Source organism: Anoplolepis gracilipes, chromosome 13 (assembly GCF_047496725.1).
Source record: "Anoplolepis gracilipes chromosome 13, ASM4749672v1, whole genome shotgun sequence".
In the NCBI taxonomy this organism is placed as follows: Eukaryota; Metazoa; Arthropoda; class Insecta; order Hymenoptera; family Formicidae; genus Anoplolepis; species Anoplolepis gracilipes.
In genome coordinates, this window is record NC_132982.1 from 9,239,792 (window position 1) to 9,255,700 (window position 15,909).

Consider the following 15,909-nt stretch of genomic DNA (forward strand, 5'->3'; position numbering starts at 1 on the left):
GTTTTTTTTAGAAATCCGAAATATTGCAAAATGTAAAAATGTATAAATAATCACATATATATTTAACGTATACTTTTATTCAATAATAGATGTACGCACTTTTATCTTGAATCAAAATCATCTTGATCAAATATCAATAAAGCCATTAATACAAAAATTGAAATATTAAGTATCGTGAATATAACAGAAGTTATATTGAAAAATGAAAGAACAATAAAGAATTGAATAGTCGCTTCATTCTCTTACTCAATATTACGGTAGATAATATAAAGATAATCTCTCAAAAAAAAAAAAAAAAAAAAAAAAAAAAAAAAGAGAGAAAGACGATGCGCGGAAAACGGATTAGAGAATAATAAGCGCGGGGCGATCGCGACACTTCTGTGTCCTACGTCCCGACGTCAGAGGCTCGTGTTCACGGACGCGTCGCAAATGGCCGGGAAAAAAGCAGGAGCAGATTGTCCCCGCGCGCACACGGCACGGTCACAAAGTCGAGGAGCCAGGAGGTCGCGTGTCCTCCGGGCGACCCCTCGACGAGGCGGCGTCGGCGCGCGTACCCTCTTTCTTTTCCGTGACTTTACCACCGTTCCCTGCCGTCGAGGCCCTCAGGGTTACCGCCCGTCGCCTCTGTCCCCCCCGCGACCGCCCCCGCCACCCGTCACGGGCTCGATAGGCGCCCGAGCGACCACCTGCTCGTTTCCCAGGCTCAATAATGCAGCGCGCCCGACGTGGAGGAGCATCGCCCACGAGAAACCACCACCGCAACCGCTATCGCCGCCGCTGGCTAGAGGAGTCCTTTACGGAGATGTTGCTACAATTTTGCCGCACCCTCGCGCACGAGACCCACACAGACACAGACACAGACACACCGGGAGTGTAAGTCTTCTCTTTCTTTCTGTTTAGCTGAGCGGAAAGCTGACTTCTTGATAGTTCACCCTCTATAGCTCTCTCTCTCTCTCTCTCTCTCTCTCTCTCTCTCTTTTTCTCTTTGTCAAGCAAAACGTATGTCTCACACGAACGCCTCTTGGCCTGTCATAACATTTTTATTACCCGATGACCATCGTCTTCCGCGACAACAACTCACGATGGTCAATCTGACTCTCTCAATAAAGGAAAAATTTTCTTACAAATGGGTATCCAATACATAAATCGTTTCGAATGATAAAAATTCTCGTATTATGCAAGTTTACATATTCTTCCTCAACGCTTACAGATTTGACTTAATCCTTGGTATCACGAATTTTTGTGTTATATCAATTTTTTGAAATTTTATATTTAAAGGTTTTTTGAGTCTGATAATGAATCTGAAGTCAGATTTTTTAAATCCAGAAAAAAATTTAAACCTTATTATTAGTCCGTCATGTGTAATTAGCGATTTTAAATTTAAAATTTGAAAAATTTTTTTTAGGTTTGGATTCAGTGATCTAAAAAAAAACCTCCCAAATTGTTACATTATAAAAGATATTCAAACTATTTATTTGGACTTAATAAAAAATATGTTGATTTTTCTAGATTCTTCAATGAAATTATTAATTTATAATACCGACACAAACAAAAAAACAAAAAAATTTTTTTAAATACTTCAAAGTTTTCTAAATAAGTGCCTAAATTGCCGCTTCGATATTGATAACAGTTTAGTAGAAAATGAATTTTTTTTGTATAATATAAATCTTTTAAATAAAAAGCACAAGTATTAATTATTTATTTGTCTATAGTAATTATGCAAATAAAAACGTACGGTTGTCTACTTTTTTTTACACTAGTTCATATACGAAAGGCAAAAAAAAACCTAAAATTCGTCAAAAAATTTATTAAGAGCGGAAAATAATGAAAAATTGAACAGAAAAAGAAAGTACGTTGAGCTTAGCTCTTCCTTAAATATAAAATTATTTTGTACGAAAGAAAATACATGTTTTTGCGGATTAGTATTAAAACGCGTTTAATCAAATCTTTTTTTTTACAATGTATTCCAGTGCTGTAATTTAGAAATGAAGAAAAAAATCGTCGATCAAAATCAGATAGTTGTCTGCTTAGAGTAATCACGAACAATTAGCGTATGGAAAGAAAGACACGAAGAACAAAGGAAATTGTTTTCGTCTTTTTTCCCTCTCTATGATATCACCTCGGCATATTGTAACCATATACAGTGTGCAATTACATGGGGCGTATTATTTAACCTTGTTTGCACGAACGCGGGTGTCGCTCGCACACGCATGTAACATATGTCGCGTTGCGCCAAGACTCGTGTTGGGGGTGAATCGAACAGTCAGATTTTTGCCCTTTCTAAAAGTGTCCGAGCGTCCAACGAGATAAAAAGAAAGAGAACGAAGAAGAAACAAGATACAAAATTGTTCTTGAATACTTATATTTTTTTTAATTAATTTAAACATATAATATTTTTGACAAAATTAGTTTATTACGAAAGAAAATATCTAAAAGAAAAAAATTGGATCTTTTATAAAATTAAGTATCTATCCCCCTATTCTATTTTATTTTTTATATTTTATCGTTTATATATATAAATTATATATAAATATTATCGATAAATTTTATATATAAATTGAAAATCGCCTTATCAAAACCTTTACTTTTCAAGATATATAAATAAACAAAAATAAATTAATAAATATATATAATTCTAAAGAGGAAAGTTGTGTATAAATATTAAATTGAAAATATTACCAATTCAAACGAACAATGAGTATTGTATGTAGGAAAAATATTGAACAGTATTTTATACAGATTTAGACATCAAATGTGTGATAGAGAGATACTTGAAATTTACTTGAAAAGTAGTGGAGAACATTTCTTTATAAGAATCAATTACAACTCTTTTGGGGAGACACTTTAGCCCATCGATCATGCAAAGCTCGACAAGCGCGACGCAGTTTGTGCTCGCGAACACACGTCTAATGTCGATTCAATGACTTTTCGATAGTTTTCGACGCGTCGCAAGATGTTGGCACAACGCGGCGGGAAGCATGCAAATTTTTTTACGCGTCACGTCACGTGCGTCCTTTCGCATAAAAAATGCTGATCGATCGTCGACCGCGCGATATATCTATATGTGTAGTCTCGAAAATAGCCTCGCGTAATTTTGCGAACAAAACTTTCGCGAAATTTCCTGTTATAATATAATAAATCGATGTGTGTGTGTGTGTATGTGTGATACAAGTTTAAAAGAAACCAAGAGAAGAAGTTATATCAAATAACAAGTTTGAAAAAAAAAATTACTTAAATGTACAGAAAATATAGACATATGAAATAGTATGCTATTAAAATAATAATTTAATTCTTATTTCTATTCTCTATTTTTCTATTTTAATCTTAACGGCTTTATATTAAAATCTCTAACCATAAGTCTGAAACATATATTCTTTTTATATCATACTATATAGAATGTAGAAACTATTTTTAACATCACGTGGATGTATAAGTATAGAGATAAGTGAAAAACTTGCTATTGTTCTTTTTTTAAATTACAAAGATAAAAAGTTCTCAAGAAATCAAAATTAACCGGTGCCATCCCTTCCCCTTCTCCCTCGACTAGTTTTTTAATTTAATTAGCTTCGTACCACGCACGTCACGTTATTCGCATAATCGACACACAATAAGGGTTCATTGAGAAAAAAAACACATGGTGTCAGAAATCATCCGTTCCGCTATAACGCATGTCATGTTGCTGGGTAAGCCTCACCTGGATCTTTACGACGAGATCCTTACATTAGTATTACAATAGTGATACAAGCTCCATTTTATAATTTAACTTTCAATTAATTAATTTTAACAATAGTTTCAATCGATAAACATACTATGAGATATATTAAGATTTTTCAGCAAAAGCTTTCTAATTGTTACTTCTGTTTGTTCCTTTTCAGATTACTGCGCATTAATTTGGATCGATAAAAAAAATAATAATGTTTAATTTAAAATTCATATAATTTATTATTTTTCTATACACGTCGTGTGATATGTACATTGTCAATCTTCGTGAATAAAGGCTTGAAAACCTGGCTGTTCGACGTTTCCCTTTTTCGTAAACCTCTACGACGTAGAAACTACCGCGATTAATTTTTGATGATTCGCTTCTACGTAAGCGGGGTCGTTACGTCGAGTCACCTGACGTCACTTTGTTGTACCTGAGGGTCGCAGTATAATTAACGACTCGTAAATAATAATTGATCCTACATATATAAGAATGACGTACGCGCGTAAAGCAGATCGTAAACTCTTTTTTTTATTGAGGATAATTGTAACAATTAGCGAGTATCGACACTTTAGGAATGAGAGATTAAAATTAAAAGAGCGACACGCATAATCATGTCAAAAATGTAATGTGGTTAAAGACTTTGATGAGAGTATCATTTTGTTTTCTCCGAGTAAGCGAATATTAATGTTAGTGAAAAAATATTTTTATTTCTTTAAACAGTAGTTTTCAATAAATTAAATAATTCTAACAAAATTATATTGCATATAAAAAAAATATCCTTCTCTTATGATTCTTTATATTTTATGACAGGTTCAAAAGTAAAACGCAAATAAAACGCATAATTATTTTGCGACTGTCTACGAGCGGGAGATGCTTCAGATAATTTTTCCTGTACTGTATATTTTGGATAATCTGGTGTCAGGGTGAATTCCGGCAATTACGAAAATTAATGTAACGGAGGCGTTTTTTCTTCATCCGATCCTAATTTACGATTAGCTGTGGCGCAATTGGTTCCACACAGCCGCACGCACGTGCATACTTCGCACGACAATGATTGCGTGACACGCTCGATTATATAGGATAAATCAGGAAATATAATATACCTAACCGAAAAGGTGATTTCTCTCGTTCAAAAAAACACAAGTCAAAAATGCAAAGAATAAAATATTTTTTGTACAAAGTTTCATTTTCCATAAAATTAATTTTCAACATTACAAATAATTAATCGTAACATATTTACGCTTTCCAAAGCCAAAATGATCTCTAATGAGCATACTGTCGTATTCTTACGAACAATGACGATTCATAATATAATAAATATAATTAGAAGAATAAAAGAATAAATACATATAATGAAATTAAATTTTAAACAGAAAATATTTTATACATATATAAAAATATAAAAGTATACAATATTTCTTCTATTTAATAAAAAAATAATTTCAAATAACCAAAACATAAATATAATAATTAAAATAATTTTAAAAAATATTACGAAAATTAAGAAAATTAAAAGAGATTGAAAAAGTTTGCATTATATGTCCGAAAATGTTTATTATAACAAAAATCAAATAATTCTAATTCAGAGTTGTAATTCGTCTAAGAATTTAAAACCGATACAAGATCTTTCGAAAGGTTATAAGAATAGTTTTGTTGTTGAATTATTGATTTTATAATTAATATTTTGACAGAAACATCTGATAAATCCTTTTAATATTTGATTTTCTTAACATCTTGTATATAAAAATATATGTAATTAATATCTAAAAATGTTTTTTAAAATGAAAAGTTTTAATATGCGGCAACGTATAATGGTCGCGACTGGGAGAAGCATATGAATTAATATTTTGTGGTATATATGTATGTATATTTGTGCGTATGTATACATATATTAATATATTAATGCATTCGCGCATGGCTGCGTCCAGATATGCGTTAAATAAAAGGTGAGGCGCTCTATATTTTGTAACGGTATGTAGCGAGCAGGAAAAGGTGTGAATAACATTGCGTGCGCGAGACACACTTATGTAATTTACATGTATGTTTAATAGCGTCTGCGCATCGTTGCATCCAGAGGACTGGACGACAAAATTCTGGACTCTCTTTCTCTCTCTCTATTTTTCTCGCGTCAATGTTCGCTTCCTCCTGACATATGCGCCGACTTTGACGTAATGACAGGCATTGCGGCACGATAATTGCACGCGTGATCGCCGGAAAACGCCGAGTTTACAGGTGCGTGTACTCACGGGTGACCGCCACGGTAAGCAGCGTGACTGTAACACGTGTCGCCCGTTAATCGCACCATCGACCGACGAGTGCGCTGATTCCACTCGAAAAAAAGTTACATTACTACTTACTATCGCCAGATTAAGTCAACAATATATCCGTCCGAATCCGACATATTTCTCCATTTTTTTCTTCTATAGGTTTTTCTTTAATTTTTTCTTTAAATAGCATGCAACAAAATGCATTACACAAATATGCTTGTTCCGTTTAAATTTATTTATGATCGCAGAAATCAGTCTTAAATATCCATAACGAACGTGTGCATTCACATGAAAAAAATAAGTTTTCAATATTAAACAAATTATTAATTATTACTTATTAATATCTCAGTTTTACAAGAAATCTTTTTTTTCTCCGTTTACTGTCTGACTTGTTAATTTTTAATTGAGATCTTCATGAATCATTTATATTATGTATGTATATGGAAAAATAAATCAAAAATGTAAAATAAAAATTTCTTGCGCATACAAGATTTCGTTTGCGATAAAATTGATTTTGAACATTGAAAAATTCATACAATACTCTTTTTAAGTTTGAATAATTTCTAACAAGCTCTTATTATACATTATTGTATTTATCTTGGCAGTGATTTAAAAATATGTATAAAAAAGAAATACAATATTTTTTTATCTAGATATCTTATATATATATGTATAAATTATAATAATTACTAATGTTCGACAAAAAGAAAAAAGTAAAATAATTACAAACATTGCAAACGATTTGTATGTACTACTTTTAGCTGAGCATATTATACGAATAAGATTTTATTGACACAATCGATATAAATATAATAATACAAAGTCATGCGAGTCATAAATAAGATCGTAGCATAAGTAATAACGTGCATGATAATAATTGAGGATATTAATGAACAATAATTCTAGATACGTTAATTCTCAGAAAGGTTACGATAATAAATGGTAATGACTAAATTAATTACTGACAAATAATAATTGTTAAAATTACTGCTATTCTTCAGTTTTCTAACGATGTTACTGTTAATATATTAACTGTCGTTAATTATTTTTTATTATTATTATTTATTTCTGCTCCTGTGTGCACGTGAAATAAGAACAAATGTCAACCGAAAGATAAAAACAATTTGAATAACAATGTCTAAATATAAAAGTCTAAAAAAATAAATATCTAAATAAATGTCTAAAATATGTTTAAATATAAAATGTGCTGTCTTAAACTGAATCAGTAAACATACCACTGATTAAAACAATGACATACGATTTCAGATATACATTTCATTTAAAAGAGTATTGTATGCCAAATATAACACATTATATGACATTATTTGCGAATTATTTATATGGAAAGAGATATATTTTTAAAATCTCCAAATAATATATTTTTTTTAATATACATAGTTTTAATATACATAAAAGATATTTTAAATGTACTTTAAATAAATAGAAATTATCATTGGATTAATATTCGTATACATTAATTATAACATCACTCTCTTTATAACTGAGAATTAAAAGAATGTTCATTGTTCATTAAATGAAACATTGTTCTTTTATATTTATCTATTAATAATTAGAAAAGTTTGATATAAAATTATTATTAAAACTTAAAAAGCGTAGATATATTAATTTTTAAAATTTTAAAGTCACATTTTTTTCTGAAACAAAGCATATAAAAATTTTTATTTCACATTTTCCACTTATTTTCCATATAATAGAATCATCACCAGATATCTTATAAATATATCTTATAAAATATATATTAGATTTCAAGAACACATTCTAGAAAATATAGCAAAATGTATTTTTTATCTTTATTATTTTATCTGATTTAGAAAATTAATAGAGATTAATATAGAGAATTTATAAGTGCTATATTTAAATGATACATGTGTATTAATTTTTTGGTTAATAATTTGCATTATTATATATGCAAATATTATATTTATGTATAGCTTAAGTATTAGTTTATTTTTAATAAATAAATACCATTTGTATCTAACAATAAGAACATCATGAAATCCTTGCTTTACACTGTGTCCGTTAAAAATAAATAGAAAATAGTATTTTAGCCAATTTCATTAGTTTGTCTCAAATCAGATAACGCTTGTTAAATATTTTATTTAAGTAATCAGAGAGAAAAAGCGTCAAAATCGACATCACATTTTAGTTTTTTGTCGCTAATTAAAGTTCAAAATAAATATCTACAATGATATTCAAAATTATGTTCTGTTAAAATATATCATACCGTTGATATAATATTATATTAAACTTTTAATACAAATAATATTTTTGTAAACGAAAATTAAGGTCTAAAAAATTGATCTTCAAAAAAAAGAAAAATATATTTACTGAAAATTATATATAAAATCATGGTAAAGTTATAAAAAAAATAAAGTTATTGAGTTTAAAGGAAAATTATATCGTTTTCGATTTTACTTATGAAAATAAACATTTTTTTGAAATCTCAATTTTAAATAATCTATATCGATTATAGCACTTTTCCTCTTATGATTCTTTTTAAAATTGATTTTCATTTTTTGCTGCATCAAAATTCATAAATGTAAATTTATCATCAATTTATAAAATATATTCGTTTTTAAAGACTCGTTAGCGGAGCAATAACTATCTTAATAAAATAGTACAACTGAATCAGAGAGAAGTCGCTGTGCGACTAACAATAAAATATACCTCTTACCTGAATTAGAATGAATTTGCACCGGCACACATGAGTCAGATTCGCGCGATGATCAGCCGATCATAAGAACCACGCCAAAAAGAAAATCAGAATTCGTAAAACAGTTCGCGTCAAACTCCACGTAAAATATATCTTCCCGTCCAATTATCACAGACACTTCCGATCTTGTCGCACAAGTCTCTTTTAATCGCGCATCCTTTCAAGGAACAATCGCACCGAGACGTGAAATGTCAGACTCGCGTAGACTACGCGCGAGACTCGAGACACGCGTGATCTATCTAACTCGGTAATTTTTGTCTGTTGCAGAGCAATCGGACTGCTTTCGCAGGCAAGCGAGGTGGTTGCACAGGGGTTGAGAGGGAGAGGAAGAAGGGAACAAAAGGGTTTCAACCACAAGGATCATCATCCCCCGAGTATCGCGATTGGGCGGACACGCGTCTGTTCCTTGACATTAGAGCACGTGCGCGAGACGTCGACCGAGCGATGACGATTGGCCGACAGGCGGGGCCGCGATTCTCACGGGGGTTGAACGAACGCAACCCCTCAACCAAGGGTTGAGAGCTTTCCTCCTCCTTTCCTTCACGGCGTCCCTAGGCGTCGCGCGAGCGGAAAGTCAACTCTCGCGTGATACTCTCGCTACCTCTCTCCGACTAATCGTGAAGAACCGCTGGGGTCGAATGTTATCGAACGCAAATCGTTCGAGAAATATAGACAGGGTGTTTACACAAATCTTGTAAAAAAAATTTCCTGATTTTCCAGATATTTTGTTGAAAATTGCAAATAAACAGAATACTTTCAAAATTTTTAAATACACAATTTTCTCTAAAATAAATAATTTTTTTTTATTACAAACTACTTTGTAAAGTTTTTCATTTATACGAAGAAAAAATATGGAGCCTCTTAAGTTTCAAGTGCTAGATTTTTAAATGTATTAAAAAGAATAATTTTCATAAGCTAATCATTTTTTAATGTATAAAATTTTAATTTTCTTATCATTAAAAATGCGTAAAAATTATTAGAATATGAATTAAACACATTAGATCATTATCAAATTAAACGCTAATCATATTGCGATACTTCTATACATAAAAATTATTAGAATATTTATTAAACGAATAAGATCGCCCGAAACGTTAAATAAATACTGAGATAAGATACTGATCGTATTTCGATAGTTATATCGACTTTAATAAGATTTCGTATCAATCTGTAATCACTTTTAATTTTCAGAGAGGGTTCTATGCGTAAAAATTATTAGAATATTAATTTACTAAATTTATTTTAAAAAATTAGATTAAACAACACATCAAATTATTATACAAATATCGAGACGCTGAGCATATTTCGATTGTGCTATCGACTTTAAATTGACTTTACTTTTTAAGATTTCATCTTATTTTGTGTCGTTCTGAACTATATCTAAAATATAATCACTTATACTTTCTGAATAAAGCTCTAGGTATTAAAACATTTATTAAACAAATTTGATCGAGATGCCAGTATAACACAAAATCTCATTTACTCTTCCAGCGTGGGGCGATCTAATTTGTACAATTAATATTCTAATAATCTTCACACATAGAACTTTTTGTAGAAGTATTATAAAATATACTTTCAACGCTTAAAGTCTGACAAGAAATGCTCAAAAAATATTCGACGAATAAAGTGGAACGCGTGAACCTGACGTTTCAGTTTGCTCTCATTTTTTTTTTTTTTGCCGGGTTAGATCATTTTTGTTAATGACAGGCATTATACGTTTCTACCAAGAATTCTAGAATCATTAAATATAAAGCCAAAGCTCTCAATAATTAACGAGTTTCCACAAAGTAAAACCAGTTTAACACACACAAATGAAATGCACGAAATATGCTACGCGATAATCGTGACGAAAAAAATTAATTCTGCAAATAATAAGTGCTAAATTACCTTAAATTATCTGATTACTCCCACAAAGCCCAATGTCATCCCAGCCCTGCTCATCTTCTCCTAATCTTTCGTTGATGCATCTTCAAAGCACTCGCAAAACACTCCCGATTTCGATACATATTAAAATTTATTGATGCACGAAATCTATATCTACCGAACCGGTATCTTCCCTCGATCTGGCACCCTTGAACCTCGCGCGCGATATTCACTCTCCCCCTCCCCTTCCCCCCTCTCGCATCCGAATCGCCATTTCCGACAATTTCACGATTTTTAGACACTCCCCTGGATACTCGCGGGTATCCGTCGACACTCGGGTACCCCTGGAAATGTCAAACAGAACGCGACGCTCGTCGGTCAAGAAAATAACCGCCTAAATAATTATGCGCGAAAGCAACAACGAATGGCAACAACATGGCGGCGAAACGATCGAACGTTCTCGAGGATCGCGCCACCGATCGCGACAAGTGCGAATAAAAAAAAAAAAAAAAAAAAAAAATATCTCTCGACCTATGGCCCATATACGCTACATTTGCCGAGAATTAACGAAAATGACAACGCAGGGTAAATAAAATTTCATTCGACTTGGCGAACCCCGCAACTGTACCGTGTGAATAGCAGAACCGATCTTAGTCGCACCGGAGGGGATGGTACCACTGCGTGTGCGACGTGTTGCACGTCACAACTGTCACGAGCCATCGACTAAAGGTCACTCTACATTAGTCGCGTCGCAGCGTCGGAAGTGATCCAATCAGCATCAAGCTAACTTGATTGCTGATTGGATAGCACGAGGCTTATAACGTTTGCAACGCTGCGATGCAATTAATGTAAAATGACCTTAATTCCGGAAATCGTCGGCGATATTTTTTCTCCGTGATACGCTTCGCAGGTTTATTTTCTGTATTCTTCATGATCAAATAATAGCAATTTTTTTGAGGGAAAATATAATAAAAATTAAAATATATAATATGTATTTGTAATCGCGTAAAATACAACGACATATATATGAATAAATATATGTATCAAAATCGAGTGCTTTGTGCAAAATGTCGCACGAGTGTTTTAAAGATGCATCAATGAAGGATTAATTAGGAGAAAATGAACAGGCCTGAAATGATATCGAGCTTTGTGAAAGTAATCAAATAATTTACGTATAAGGTAATCTATCTTATTATTTGCGGAATTAATATTTTTTTGTGTATATATTTATATGTCTGACATCTCAAATACCTTTTTATTTAATTAATATTTTAATTCTTACGCCTGGAACTTGTAAATTTAAATAGAATTAAATGGAATATGTTAAAATTTCTCATAAATATTTTGACAATGAGTAATACGAAGATATTTCAATTTTTATCGTAAATAAATTTTGTAAGAATTTATCATATGTATAAATATAAAATATTCCAAAATTTCCTATTCTATATAATTACCTAAAAAAAAATAGAAAATTATATTATTATTAAGAACCTGAATAAATTTGATAATTTTTTGAGAACTCTTTATATAAATATAAATTATGAAAAATTCCCAACATTTTCTAGAAAATTATAAGATTTTTTCCATCTAAAGAAGTGAAAAAATATTCGTAAAAAAAGAAAGATGAATGGATGACGTATGTGTATGTATATTTATGTAGCTATTGTATAAAAAAAGAATCTATTTTTTTAAACTTAAAAATTTTTATATAAAGTAAAAAATTTTTTTGATTTCACATGTGCAATCATATCGCTTACAAATTCTATATACATTACATATTTGTAAATTATAAATATATATATTATAAAATTAATTAAATTAAACATGCTAAAGTGAAACAAAAATTTTGTCAGGAAATTGCTTACAATATTACATTATTAAAAAAGTTCGAAACACATGCATTATTCGCTTTTTCTTCGTTATTATAATTACGCTGCGTAATTTTTAATCTAATTCATTTTATAGATCGACTTTAGCGAGAAGATTAATCCTTAAACGAAGATATGCGACAGACCTCGTTGGAATATATACAATTTCTGTTACCGCAAGCTGAAAGTGACTGTGACATCTGGCCGTTTCTCACGGTGCTGCGACGTTACGGTTACGCAAGACAAGCGTAATGACATACGGGTGCCCCTGAATATTTCATTTATTATTTCTCTGGAAATCAATGATCGTCATCTCCAGAATACATATGCGATTAGACCGTTCTTCTATCCATTAGATATTTTATACACAATGTCTAGAATTCTTATAAGTGTATGTAAGTAATGCAAATTTTTTAAGAGCTTACTGAAATAATTGTAAGACTTGAAAGAATTGAAAGAAAAAAAATTTGTTAACTTTGAAATCTAAAAGATGTACAAAACATATACTTTCATATAAATATGTAATTAAATATCGATATATATATTAAATAATAACGATCTTATATCAATTAATAAACGTTATAATTAATTACATTGTGTAACAATTAATATATCTCGATTTGTTTATAAGACATGGGATTTTTTAAATTAAAATTTAATAATAGATATTGGAAAATATTAAATTGAACAAAAAATATATTTCTTCTAAAAGACTTCTATACAAATTTCATGAAAAATTATTTTGCACATTTTTTAAATATTCAATAGATAATAAATATTTTAGTAATTAAATCTAAAATTAAAATATAAGTTTGAGTATTTCTTTCATGCACTTAACATATGTTTTTTCATCTATTTTATGTAAAACAGATTTTACAACGTTTTAGAAGTACATATTTTCTAGAAACCATTTTTGAAATTAAATTTTTAATCTTTAACACAATTATAAAAGTTTATTATTATTTAATAATACAAATTAATCTTTTATAGACAATTTCATCTCCAAAATAAATATAAAGTAAAGGAATAAAAAAAAACAATATTGAGCATTTCGACGGAAATTAAAGGTCGAATTAACGATGACACTATCGAATATAGTGAACCACGGAACTCTCCCATTTCACATCGATGTCCTGGAGGGTGGAAATAGACAGGTCTGCCTTTGATAGCTCGCAGAATTCTCGCAGATCCTCGAGTGCCTCCTCGACGCGGGAGCAGAAAATCGCGCTGAAGTGGTAACGGGTCGGGCTAATGGCTCGGAGACGATATTTTGTTAAACAAGGAAACCTTTTATCGCCCTCCTACCGTGCTGGAAGACGCTCAATACAGGGACGGTCGTTTGTTCCGACGTCATTCTATCAGGGAACGTCGAAGCTTCTATTTGTTGAGAGAGAGCTAGATATTTAAAAAATATTTTACAATCTTTCAAATAACATATGTACATACATTATACAGATACCTTGATTATAAAGACTTAAATTTTCTTATTTGATTTAAGATATATCTCTAAAAAAAATGCATCAGAAAATCCGTAAAATTTTTGAGTTTCTGTCAAATTCTATAGATTTATATTATATAAATTATTATATATCATAATAATATTAATATTATATATAATTCTATCGATTTATATTATATATATTAATATTCTATATTATATTATTGTTAGATTAATAATCTTTTATGTAAAAAAAACTTTTCTTCGAGTTTTTTTTTTATATAAAATAAATATTTAATAAATAAAATACACACACAATTTACAGTATATTAAATATATCAAAATTTCAAGTGTGTTTTGCACGATTCTACGCTAAAAGCGGCCCTGCACCGTTACTTCAAATTGTCTTGTCACCAGAAAAAGAACGAAGTGTGAGTCCGAAGTGCGAACCGCCGACCGCCATGACAAGGTGTCCACCTGTGGTTTCTCACGGTTCGCCCACGCATATCTCGCCTTTCTCGCAGATTCCTTCGATCCACCTTATATCTCTCACTCGGATCTTTTCATACTCTCGCTCTTACGTCGAGAGTAAATAGCGACATCGACCAGCAGCAGTTCCGTGGATAGAGTAATGCTCGATTTTCTCGCGCCGACTAATTTAATTCCTTATTTAATTTCTAAAGATAAATATATTTGAAAAAATTATATATTGAGTGAAATTTGTTTCTATCAAATTCTCTCTCTCTCTCTCTCTCCCTATAAATAAATTAAATAGGGATTAGATAAATAAATGTAATAAACGCCCAATTTATCGAAAATGATTAATAAAATCTATTTTCTATATTCATATGTATTCGTGTCATTAACTAATATAGACTGTCTTTGAAATAGATGTTTCAGACTTTTATAATACATTCTTCGCGTTGAAATTTAGTATTTGTTTTAATTTATCTAATATATCTTGCATTTTAAGGTATATAACAGAATTTTTGATGTACGCTAACGACCAACTCTTTAGGCAAATCTCTTCACATTTACCCGAATTTTTTTCTTATTCTGATATACAATTTCATTGCTACATAATACATACTGTCAAAATTTATCACTAACGAAAAAGAAACACGAATGAAACAATAAGACTTTTAGAATTTTTCTCTCGTTATCACACAAAGAGTAAAATACACTCCTAAAATTTATATCTTGTTTTAACAATATTCTGTAAGAATGACACTTTTAAAGTTTGAGAAAAAATTAATTATAAAAAAAGTTTAAAAAATGTATTATTAATTATTATATCAAAAAATGTTTTTGAACAAATTACCATTCTGTGTAATTATAATATATTGAGTGGCTAATCACTATTTTTATTTTTATAATATTAAAATAATAATGATAATATTAATTCACGCGCACGCGTACACAATCTTTATATATATATATCTATATATATACACATATATATATATACACACACTATATATTTTTTTATACAGATTAGTAGATTTTATAGTATAAAAAAAAGTAAAAAAAATAAAGTGGTTCCGGCCGGGATCGAACTGGCGACCTTCTGCGTGTAAAGCAGACGTGATAACCGCTACACCACGGAACCTTACGATATTCATTTTCTTAAATTTTACTGAAATAGACTTGGTATCAATAAAAATGATTTTTTAAATATACCTGAATATTAAGACTTTGATTTGTGCAATATAACTCAAGATTAAAATCATTAGTAAAATAATTTTAAAACATCGATATTAATTAATAAAAAATTTATAATAATGTTAATATTAATAATAACACACATATTGATGCATTTGATGATATTCAGAGCAAATAAAGTGACAAATAAATAAGCAATATGCCGTGTTCTATCTATATATTATATATATATTAAATATTATTTATAAAAAATTAACATATTATTTATTTCTAAAAATATTAAAAATTGGCCATTGTACAAAAAGTGTAACAAATCTATTACATATGCTATAAAATTTGTAATTATATTACAAATATATGTTATCTAC

At 30.2% G+C, this 15,909-nt stretch overlaps 1 protein-coding gene, 1 long non-coding RNA gene and 1 other non-coding gene across 3 annotated transcripts in view; 1 reads left to right on the plus strand and 2 right to left on the minus strand.

Moving 5' to 3' along the window:
- The window catches only part of LOC140672427 (photoreceptor-specific nuclear receptor), a 29,887-nt gene extending 21,074 nt beyond the window's left edge, over nucleotides 1-8,813 (minus strand). Inside the window, exon 1 of the mRNA XM_072904601.1 lies at nucleotides 8,669-8,813. The gene's annotated coding sequence lies outside the window, so the exon portion shown is untranslated. The remainder of the gene's footprint in view (nucleotides 1-8,668) is intronic.
- The window catches only part of LOC140672430 (uncharacterized), a 28,959-nt gene extending 19,510 nt beyond the window's left edge, over nucleotides 1-9,449 (plus strand). Inside the window, exon 3 of the long non-coding RNA XR_012047894.1 lies at nucleotides 8,975-9,449. This is a non-coding gene — a long non-coding RNA (uncharacterized lncRNA). The remainder of the gene's footprint in view (nucleotides 1-8,974) is intronic.
- A 5,966-nt stretch (nucleotides 9,450-15,415) lies between these two features.
- On the minus strand, nucleotides 15,416-15,488 carry Trnav-uac (transfer RNA valine (anticodon UAC)). The gene has a single exon. It is a non-coding gene; the product is annotated as a tRNA-Val (tRNA).
- Between the last annotated feature and the right edge of the window lie 421 nt (nucleotides 15,489-15,909).